General features: G+C 33.8%; 1 long non-coding RNA gene across 1 annotated transcript in view; it reads right to left on the reverse strand.

The window, feature by feature from the left end:
- LOC111085125 overlaps nucleotides 1-8,998 on the reverse strand; it is a 14,539-nt gene extending 5,541 nt beyond the window's left edge. The window contains exon 1 of the long non-coding RNA XR_002609969.1: nucleotides 7,640-8,998. This is a non-coding gene — a long non-coding RNA (uncharacterized LOC111085125). The remainder of the gene's footprint in view (nucleotides 1-7,639) is intronic.
- Nucleotides 8,999-11,648: the final 2,650 nt, after the last annotated feature.

Genomic DNA, 11,648 nt, shown 5'->3' on the forward strand with positions numbered 1-11,648 from the left:
CCCACAGCTGAAAGGGCGAGCATGTTTGGTGTGACGGGGATTCGAACCCGCGACCCGCAGATTTTGAGTCAAGTACCCTAACCACCTGGAGATGCCGGGCCATGTGATCTAATGAAAGTTTTATGGATGAGTAGAAGAGCTGAAAAGGTGTTTGATAGGGAATTGTTAACGTGGACTTTGACAAAAGTAATTCTTGAAAAAACTTGAGAACTATCATAGAAACGTGGATGAAATATTATAATATCTGAGCTTGAATTTAAGTACATTATACCAAACAGAGTCAAAGGCTTTATAATAAATGTTTAGGAAAACAGAGATTATTTGTTGGTTTGAAGTAAAGCACAAAGCTACACAATGGGCTATCTGCCCACCACTGGTATCGAAATCCGGTTTCTAGCGTTGTAAATCCGCAGCATACCGCTGTGCCACTAGGGGGCGGAAAACAAAGAACTGTGCCGTGATTACAAAAAAAAAATCACAAACACGTTTAGGTTAACCTAACCCAACTAATCAGCGGTTTGTCTGTGTATACGGGCTGTGCTTTGAATGTTTGAAATAATGTTATTGTGTTCCAGATGTAATAGCAACCCGGTTGAGATTTCTCAGTTAAGTAAGTTAATGGGGCGAAAGTCGCTGGGACCAGATTATTTGGGTTGTTTTTGGTATGATCTCTACTGTAACAGAAAGGAAAGAGAAGTTAAATAAATGATATAGATCAGTGGTTCTCAACTTAGGCCATATGGCCCCGCAGAGAGCCACACCATGTTTCTAAGGGGCCACACGTGAATAATGGAAAATTAGAAGGTCACAGTAAATTCTGAGTGGGCCACCAAAATTTCACTGCCCGAATAAGATACTTAAAATTGAATCAAAGGTTCTCCACGTATTCCCCACATCTCAGAAGTCAAGTTACCAGACGCGACTAGTACTCTAGTAACAATCAAAATATTTGTCTGGCACCTGTGAATGTTTTCGACTGATTCTAAAGAGCATAAGTAAAGTAAAAGTAAACAGTATGTTACAAACATTTAAAAACAATACAATATTGTAATAGAATATTATAAATATATTATAAATCAACCGTGTGGAAATAAAGTAACTTTTTTCCTAAGTATCAGCGTCTACGAAAGGTGGGGCCACAGAAATAAATCAAACTCAAAAGGGAGCCACGAGCAAAAAAAAGGTTGAGAAACACTGATATAGATGACGGATTTGCTCATTCTCTCTTCGCCAGGGGCTAAATGTTCAGGAGACCAGGTAGAATCAGATAAAGGTTCGAGCTTTTCTTCATCTGTGAATTAGGATACAACAAGGTCGCCACGTGGAACTCGTGTAGCATGCTTCCACGTAGCTAACAATACACTTGAAAGTCTGTGGGTATCAATCACTAACTACGACACAACGCTTTTCACAAAAGTCCATAAGCCATCACTACCTCAGCAAAACTGGTTAAATATTACTAAAGGTTGTATTATACTACAGTTTATATAAGCCACAGAAAGCCTAATTTTTAACAGAAATATGTTATGTTTGATGTGACTTTGATTAACATTGAGGGTACCCAAATGATGAAACCATCTGTTCTAAACTTTACAAGTAGAAACATAAGAAAAGCATATTTAATTAGCTTTACTGATTGCCAGGATGGTCTCCAGTTTCCTTCTATGTGCATAGCTTTCTTTGATCGAAAGTTTATCTTAATACACTAAAGCGATGTAATATTATCTTAAACAATTTCCGAAAGAATTAAAATGTGGAATTGAAATTTTTAAAAAGTGATATTTTGTCAAACTTCGAAACCTATAATCTGTAACAAGAATATTGTTGAACTTTCCACACAATAGAATGAATTTTGTGTTTGAAATGCAATAGGAAAAATGTCTATTGTTAAAAATTCAAGTGAGTTTATGAGCTCTGTCCAGGAAATATTGTAATGTTGAAAATATTATATCGTATCTAATAAGTTGTAAGTAATAAATATTGTAACATAACGTATTTCAAAATGGAAAGTCTATAACTTCAAAGTTGAAATTGTCCGTTTTATTGAAAATTTTGAGCTTTAATGTTTGATTAATGATGCTGATACTTAAATCCAGATCGTATGGCTTGTTCTTAATGAAAAAGTTTATATGTGTGGGTTGAAGTTACCTCCCATTGGAGTTCCTTGTATTTGTTAGAAGACATGTTGACCAAATTGTACAAATGTGTTATCAAGTAAAAAATACATGGCGTTCAAGAATTCATACTTATCAGTGACACTGTCATAAAAACTTCATTCTTTACTAACGCAGAGCATTAATTTATCAGAATTATTAAAATACTTGAAGCTGTTGATGAAAGACCGTTTTAATTGTATCAACGAATTTGTTGTTATGTATTTATTTTAATATGAACGTTGTTTATATTTAGAAATATACAAAGCTTATACTGTTAGATAGGTATTGCAAAACTCCCGCCTATTCTCCAAAGTTGTAGAAGATTCTCGAGAGTAAAAATCAACAATATGTCTATATACATAAACGCTTTAACCAGTACTGTTACGTAAGACTGAATTTTCTAGAAAACCTTCCCACCCCTATAAATACAACCAACGCGACGCGCCAAGAAGGGTGTGTATATTATTAGTTCGCTATATATATCGGTGTGCTATAAAACTTCGAAAGCCATAACTGTGATTGTTATAACGCTTATCAATCGGAAAACTTAAGATATCTGAACAGGAATATTTATAAATTTCGAACGTTACAAATCATTTAACTTCAGTGGATTTTCATCGGACATTAGTAATTTTATGAAGACATATATAAATTCGTCGTGAAAAACCTAGTGTGTGTGTGGCCAAGGACAAAGCTAGCTAGCTTCCCAGCGGATTGTATCTACATCAACTCGTAATTAGCTCGCTCATCGTGAACCCTCGATAAGATATCAAGGAGGTTCCAGACTAAATAGAAGACTTTATATTGTTTGTAAGTTTGTGAAACTTCTGTTTATAAATCATTGTTTGTAATAACTATTTTAATAACTGTTATTGTAAATTGTACTGTTGTGTGTATATTAAAACGTATTTGTGTTAAAAACGAAGACCGTGTGTATCAGTCTTGTTGGCAAATATCGTAAATTGACTAAAATATCGGCATATATTTAAATACTAAATACAAAGTACAATTTAACTACTAAATTTGAATTACCAGTTAACTCAGCTTCAGACTATTCGAAATTCTAATACGTAACTACTGAAATATAAACGTTTCTATTGTTATATAGCTTCAAAGGCTTTAATTTTCTCTATACATTCAATGGAATTACTTTGACAATGAACATATTAATACCGGTTCTCTCTATGATAATATTACAGCATTTATTTAAATGCTCTTTAATGTATTTCCTATTAGAAATGACAAGTTTTTAATTGTATCTTTTTAGCACCGAAAATAAATCTGTATTCCTATGATATTTTATCCAGTTTTGGAATCCAAAATAACTTAGGTATCAAGTTCTAAATTTAAAAGAATGTACTTCCAAATCTGATAAAACTGTAATAAGTTTATACTTTCTCCAATGGTTTTAACATGTTTATACACCTCGTCACCAGAAGGTTTAATGTTTTTAATTTTAACCATACGTCTTTACATAAAGTTATTTTTTAACAAATGAAAATAGTTATTAGATGCTTTATTGGCGGAAGTGACGACCTTTCTAACATGTAAATAATCTAAGTGTTCAATAACTTCTGTTTTTTTACACATAACATGTAAATCTCTAAGTGTTCAATAACTTCTGTTTTTTTTTTACACATAACATGTAAATCTCTAAGTGTTCCATAACTTCTGTTTTTTTATACATAACGTGTAAATCTCTAAGTATGTTACGCGTTGATAGATCTTTATTCATTAACAGTCGCAAATCTTCATCACTTACGATGCCAAGTTTACTAGTAATCACGTGCTCAATGACAGGATAAATATAAGGAGATGCGTTGCATTCGTATTTAGAAGATAATATGTTGTGTAATTTCTCAGTAGTTATATTATCTAACACTGTATTATAATTCAATATGCTACTGCCAATGGCCCTTTCGCAAGATTAATACTATTATCCAATAATTGAATATTTAATTTTACGAGTGTTATTTAATTAACATGTGTATACAAGTGTCTCTGACTACAGATTTTGACTTAGTTATGATTTATTTATTTACGGACTTGTAATTATGTTTAGAAAAACTATTTTTCTTCTTTTTTAACACTACATTTCGCTAGGTTTACCTAGAGTCATCAGGTGGTAAGTTTTAAACAGATTCACACAATAGTTCAAACTGTTTGTTCTTAAGTACAAAGCTATTCCAACCAGGGGTATCGATTTTTTTAGTATAAACCTTCAGGCTTACCGCTGAGTCACGGAGAGACGGATTCAAACTGTCAAGTGTTTTATTATAAAAATGATATTAAATCATTACAAACTAATGTAATACAAATCAACAGTAGCTAAGTACGAAAAACAAAAATTAGAATAAATATGTACGTGTATTTGCATATTTATTAATGTCTGGATTTTCTTTTTTCGATGAAAAAGCTTCCTTAATTGTTATACAATTTATATTGTTTTCTTTGTCAATTATTTCAACACCTGAAAAATCAAAAGGCTGATTATATGTTTAATCATGTGCTCAAATACATGAGAAGGGGTTTAAAATGTTCTTTCAGTCTTTTTGAAAGTTTTCGGTTAGTTTCTGCGATGTAAGAACTATCACAGCTTTTACATTTAATTAGATACGCTGACCCTGAAAGCCTAGCATATTCTGATGATTAGGACACTGGAATCGCAATCTGTGGATCGCGGGTTAGAATCCCATCACCAAACATACTTGCCCTTTCAGCTGTGGGGGCGTTACAATGTGACAGTCAATCCCACTATTCGTTTGAAAAGAGTAGCTCCAGATTTGGTTGTGGATGGTGTTGACTAGCTGCCTTCCCTCTAGCCTGTCAATTCAAAATTAGGAGCGGTTAGTACATATAGCTCTCCAGTAACTTTGCGCGAAATTCAAAAACAATCAAACACTGACTCCGATGTGTCACTGTCAACAAATTTTCTTAACAGAAGCTAATATTTTTATTTTATCTTTTTCCGCTGGTAGTAAAAACGTTTTAAACTGAAATCCGTATCACAATCTTTAACACTTTTTGACTACCTTTTCTGGCTAGTATGTGAAAGATTAAGGATTCACAATAATAAACAATAAAAAGATGGACTTTCTAAGTTCATAATGATTATCTCTTCGACCTCTAATTCAGTTTTTAAGAACGATAAAGTTTTGTTTACCACTTTGGAAGAATATTTATTTTGTGATAAAAGTTGAGATTTTCACACATTTTTCTCGTGAGAAACGCCTGTTGATGGGAACAAACATTTTATTTGCATGAAAAACAGTTTTTATGATCCCGTTCTTTTTTTTTAAGATCATGAAAATAATTCAAATGAAGTTAAAGTACTAAGTGTGTTTCCTGTGAAACCCACAGGAGCTGTGGAAATCATTCTCTTTTTTTTTATCCTTAAAACATCAACAAATGAATGTTTATCATCAACTTCATTTTCGTCTTTGAACTTAATGTTGGAGTGGATTGCATTCAAACTTGAAAGAAAACTGTCAATACAATTTGAATTTTTATAAACCAAAGAAATGACATCCACATAAGGAATCCAGAAAATTGGAGGAAGTATGGAAGTCGGAATAACAATTTATTCTATCTTGATTATAAATATATATAGGCTAAAACATGCAAATCTGGATTTCTCATACTTAGACCTTCGAGTTAATCACCTGTAAATAGAATACTTTTAGGAGTTGCTGAAACATGAACGATTTTTTTGATAACAGAAACATTTTAACAAGGTCTGATAACATTTCAATTCACAGTTAAACACTTCAACAACTGACATATGAAAGAAGAAGTTTTTACATCAGAACTAACCATAGAATAGTCAAATATCGTAATCGTTCAATTTTTTTTTTTTTTTTTGTCAAAAGCTTCTGAATTTTTTAAATAAAAAAAGCCCTTGTGACATAAGGGGGCAAATACCAAGCTAAGAGTTTCCAATATTATAATTGTAAGCCTTATGAATATAAACAGCGGAACGAAACGGAGCATTCATCTTATTGATGTTCGTTAGGCCATGAATTTGAATGGATGAGAATCTGAAGAATTAAATAATTCCTTCAAAAGTATGTAATTTACGAAGATTTGATTTGATCCCAGCAGGATGGGCAAGTATTTCCCAATACGGATCTGATACATGATTTATAAATTTCAATAATATTTTCAGATGAAATGTCCCTGCTGTTGGCAGTTAAACTTCTTAAACTTCCAAACTGTGTTTCTGGTGTTACAAATGACAAAGTCAAGTACAAATACAGAGGGAATTTTAATTTACCACCGAAATTCAGACAAAAACCTTATACAGCTGTATACCAGGATCCAATGCTGCATACGACTAATTCAAATAATATATATAGTGGAGTAAAAAGAACTCATATCAATTTGCTTAAGTATCTGTGCCACCCCTTGAGATGGGTCAAAGTGATATGAGTTTTTAGCTGTTTCTAGTTTTATCTGAATAAAAAGGAGTAGTAGATGTTTACGACTTTTCGAAATTCTGTTAACAGCAATGCCACTATAAGAACTTATGAGTGAAAGAAAAGAAGAATGTTATAATATGCCAACCACACTATATCTGCTCTATCCAATTCTGACGAGGCCTTTCAACTAATAACAGTGCTCATTAGGCCGACTGTGATACGTCAGACATAGCAGTGATCAATATGCTATTTCTATATGGAAGGTATACGCTCGAAATATAAAGAGAAAAATTACCTGAATGTGTATTTTAAACTAGCTACAAAATGGTGAAATTTATGACTATTTCAGTAATTACACATAAAACGTACTGTAAAATAAATTAATGTAGACTGAATATAAACCGAAAAATTTAGTTCAACTATTCAGACTAACCTTATCTGATTTTACGGATCATTGTGAAATGCATCCGAATGTTTAAATGAATAAATAAATATATCTATATATACAATTCCTTCGATATAACTTTTCTTTAAAGTTTATTCTTAGCTATTTGCCTACGGCAGAAATTGCTGTAGACGCTATATAATGTGTTATCCCTACCTTCTGGTCATAGCCGTAAGTCTGAGGGCTTATAACGCTATATAATGTGTTATCCCTACCTTCTGGTCATAGCCGTAAGTCTGAGGGCTTATAACGCTAAAAACTGAAGTACGATTACCCGTGTGGACAAAGCGCAGATAGCTCATTGTGTAGCTTTGCACTAAAACAAAACACACCCACCCACACACTATATCCCTTTGTGTCATGACCGCCGTGGGGGCGTTATAATGTACGATCAATCCCACTATTCGTTGGTAAAAGAGTGGCCCAAGAGTTGGCGGTGGATGGTGATGACTAGCTGCCTTCCTTCTAGTCTTTCACTGCTAAATTATGGACGGCTAGCGCAGATAGCCCTCGTGTAGCTTTGCGCGAAATTCCAAACAAACAAACCAAACTATTATGACCTGGAAAATGGCACTGAGATTTCAAAGGTGATAGACGTTCAGGGCGGTAAGCATACCCACCCAAAGTACCCGTTACAAGAAGAAAGCACACCGACAGCTATGTCCAAAACCTCCGGTGGCGGGGATCTATGTCAACGCCCAGCACGAGCAGAGCTTCAGGTAAGGCTGGTTTGGTTGCAGATTCAATAATAGAAAACACAAAACACTTCACCCCATAACTTAACCAACTAGTAGCCCTTGCAAAAAGGACTACAAACTAAGGATGAGAGCAAAAAAAAACTTAAAAAGACAACAAAATCAAACTCACGAGTAGAGAACTCAGACATGGAAGTCATAGAAACAAGCAGAAACACCAAAATCACATGAACACAAAGAAGAATACAACCAGACACTAAATCAAACACAACATAAAGAAGCACACGAAAACGCACATGAACAAGAAGTGAAACAAAAAGAAGCAAACTTAGTTGAATGTAAACCATCACAAGAAACACCACAAATACACGAAGATACAAATGATTTCATTCTGGTAACACCTAAGAAACTAAGAAAACTGACACCACAAAACACGATCACTCAAACAAATGTAACATAAAAAACACAACAGTACTCAATAATAATATAAGGAATTCCAGCGCAGTATAGGGAACACAACTTGTGGCTGAAATCAAAAGATGTAAGCCGAAAGTAAACATAACAGCAATCAAGCGTCTAGCCTAGGGCGGGGTCCTAGTTAAAGGGTCATAGGCCGCTGACCTCAACCGTCTATTGAAAGAATGGCGCAAGACGCATTTAAACCCGGAAACATCGCAGTACACATACCAGAAAACAAACCGAACCCAAAATATTTTGTTATAAAATATATACACACCAGCATTACAAACGAAGACATTGAAACTGAACTCACAAATAAACACATACAATTCACTAAAGTTGAACGAATTTTTTTTCCAACAGAACACAGAGATTTACAAACCTAGTTAGAATATACGTACACGAAACACAAGATATCCAGAGTGTAATATCAAATGGTATTATTTTCTGGTATCGAAGAATCCATAAAAACGCCAGCGGTAGTTGTAACCCAGTGTTACAGCTGCCAAAGCTTTGGACATGTGGTAGCCGCTTTTACCCTACGCAGCGTGGGAGAGAACACAGAAACACTGATTGCCCACGCATAAATCCGCAATCATACTGCTGTAACTGCCAACAGCAACATACGGCAAACTATAAAGGATGGCTAAAATATAAGAACATAAAAACATGCATAATTAACATTCAAAATAATACAAACACACAAGCACAAAATTATGAAGCAAACAGCACACAAAGAAAAACACCATTGCTACCAACACCAAAACCTCAAGAGAGTACCAACACAAACCAACAGTCTACTACACAAACATTCGCACAGGCAGTAAAAACCCACACCCAAACTGAAAATATCTCAAACAAAAGAAGAACACAAAACCCACTAACGCTCAAACACAGCAAAATGAAATAGCAAAGAAAATAACAGAGGCAGTCACTAACTAATTCTACGAATTCCTGGCAAAAACCCAAAACCAAGATGACAGTACCACATTAATCATTAAAATAGCCTTGAACAATTACTGCCAATACAACCATACATTGCACAACTATTCATATTATCAAAAACATTACAGAACACAAATACCCAGCAAACATCAGTCCACACACATGTATAACCTGATAACATAAAACGAACATAGCCCTGAAAAGGAAAGTTGTAATAGAATCTCAAACACTCAAACCAGCTAACCAATAAAAGCTCGAGCCAAGAAGATAAGATAACAACAATACAGCAGGGAGGAAGGGGTCTATTAGAACCTGACCATCCCAGGTCGTAAAGACCTAAATTCCGATGATTGATCCAGCAGCACCATGGCCTCTAGAGTCATCTATGACAAATGAATCAAAATGCCCCTTTATATGTTTTATATTTTAAAAAGTTTTCCAATATATAAAATTAGTAGCATGCGATAACTATTTTGTCATTCCTATTTAAACGAATAATTAGATCTTTGCTTGAAAGCAGAAGTTTGAGATTTGTTTAGTTACGTTTTATTATGCATTTTCTTGTGTTGTTTTCATGTGAAAGGTATTTCTTAAAAACAAAAACAAAAAAATACGAAAAAGTAAATAAATTCCAAGAAACAATTAAAGACAAAATGAACATCATTAGAACGTTTGCTTTTTATTTTTAGCTGTAACAGTTATAGTGTTTGTAAAACTAGGAAAATTATGGTTGTTTTATTTATTTACTTGTTGCCCCCCAGTGACACAGCGGTATGTCTGCAGACTTACAACGCTAGAAACCGAGTTTCGATACCCGTGGTGGGCAGAGCACAGATAGCCCATTGTTAGCGTTGTGCATCTCTAAGCTTGGTATAACGATTATATGTTTTTTATGATGCCAAATAATCTGTTTTTACATGAGTATATATTTTTAACTATCTTATCTTCAAGAAATAATTTGTAATTAAATGCATTAATAGGCTAACATGTGCTTGCCACAATAGTCCTAAAAAAGATCTCTCCAGCTTAACCGTTAGTCTATATATAGAACTGGAATGAAAATAAAACGTGCACCGTTAGCGGTAGAAACGTCCTCGCTCTTCCAGAGTTTCCAAAACTATTGCAAAACCTGCGCAAAAATTAGTATATTTTAATTGAAGTGATTTCAAATTTTAAACCATGCGAAAAAGACTATTTTTAAAACATAACTATTAAAACATAATTAGACAGGTTATGTATAACCCCAAACAGATTTTCTGCAAACATAGGAAATGCATGATTTTTTCTTTTAAGCTAGTGAATTTCTTCAACTGAATTAAGTTACAATTTGATAAGCTCTTCTAATTTCGAGTCTAAATGTTTCGTTTCAAATAAACATAATCCAAGTAACTTATCTTTTATTATTTCTTTGTTGAAACATATTCTGGAGCCAAATGATACTCTTTACTTAATCTTAGGTTAACACAAAAAATTTTGGACACAACGATCTACATTTTTTTAGAAATTCTATGTGCAACAATTTTTTTGAATTTTTAAATATGCTTTTTCAACGTTTTTATATATATACTTTTCCACGGCTGAACATGATCTACAAGAGCTAAAATCGATCTCACAAGATGGCCAAGCACATGACAGATCTCACAGGATGCCCAATCACATGACAAAATTCTAGGAATTAGTGACATTAGCCACCTCATAAAATAGTTCAGACAAAATCATGCTGACTACAACACATCTCTCCCACGAGATTGCTTATTTTGTATACTCTGCACCAGTCGCAGGGATCGATCCACGAATTTTAGCATTATAATCCTTCTACCTTAACACTGAGCTATCAGAGATCTACCATGAGATAGTTCACACCATCTATGACTGGGTCTTGCTCTAGAAAGTAACGTCAAAGGCTAATTTTACATCTGAATTAGGATGTATAATTTCCGCTTAATTAGAACTCTAGGTAAATTTAATTTCAATCTCCTAGTTACAGGAGATTGAAATATATACATTCAACATATTATATGCGTACGGAATTGAAAGCATTTCATTTACTTGGCTTTTGATCTTACTTAATTTATATGGTTTCAAAGTGTTTTGTTGCTTCAATGAATGTACCAACTCGATGGACTGAGAGGTTGTATTTTAAGATGTGCAGAATCTGGGACCTTCTTATTAAACTTAGTTAAATTGAGGCGCTAGTGTTTGTCTAGAAGCCGCTTGATTAAGTATTGACGTGATAAAAATTCTTTAAAGGTTTACGTAGCTAAGTTTAATAAACCGTTTTAAAGAGAAAAGACCTATATCAGGTTTCCCAAAGATAAGAGCACAATTTCAGCTTAGTATCTTCATGATTTCCTAAGAGAGCAGTAGTATAATTGTATCTCCTGTTTTACTAAAGAAGCAATATTTAATTGAGTTCAAACATTAGACCAAAGCTGTCATCTGATGGTTCTAACCTATTAGTCTGCAATATCATTCATGTCTTGGTTAAACTAACTAACTACAATGTTAAAATTTTTAGCAGAATTCTACA

Source organism: Limulus polyphemus, unplaced genomic scaffold (genome assembly GCF_000517525.1).
Source record: "Limulus polyphemus unplaced genomic scaffold, Limulus_polyphemus-2.1.2 Scaffold245, whole genome shotgun sequence".
NCBI classification, from domain to species: Eukaryota; Metazoa; Arthropoda; class Merostomata; order Xiphosura; family Limulidae; genus Limulus; species Limulus polyphemus.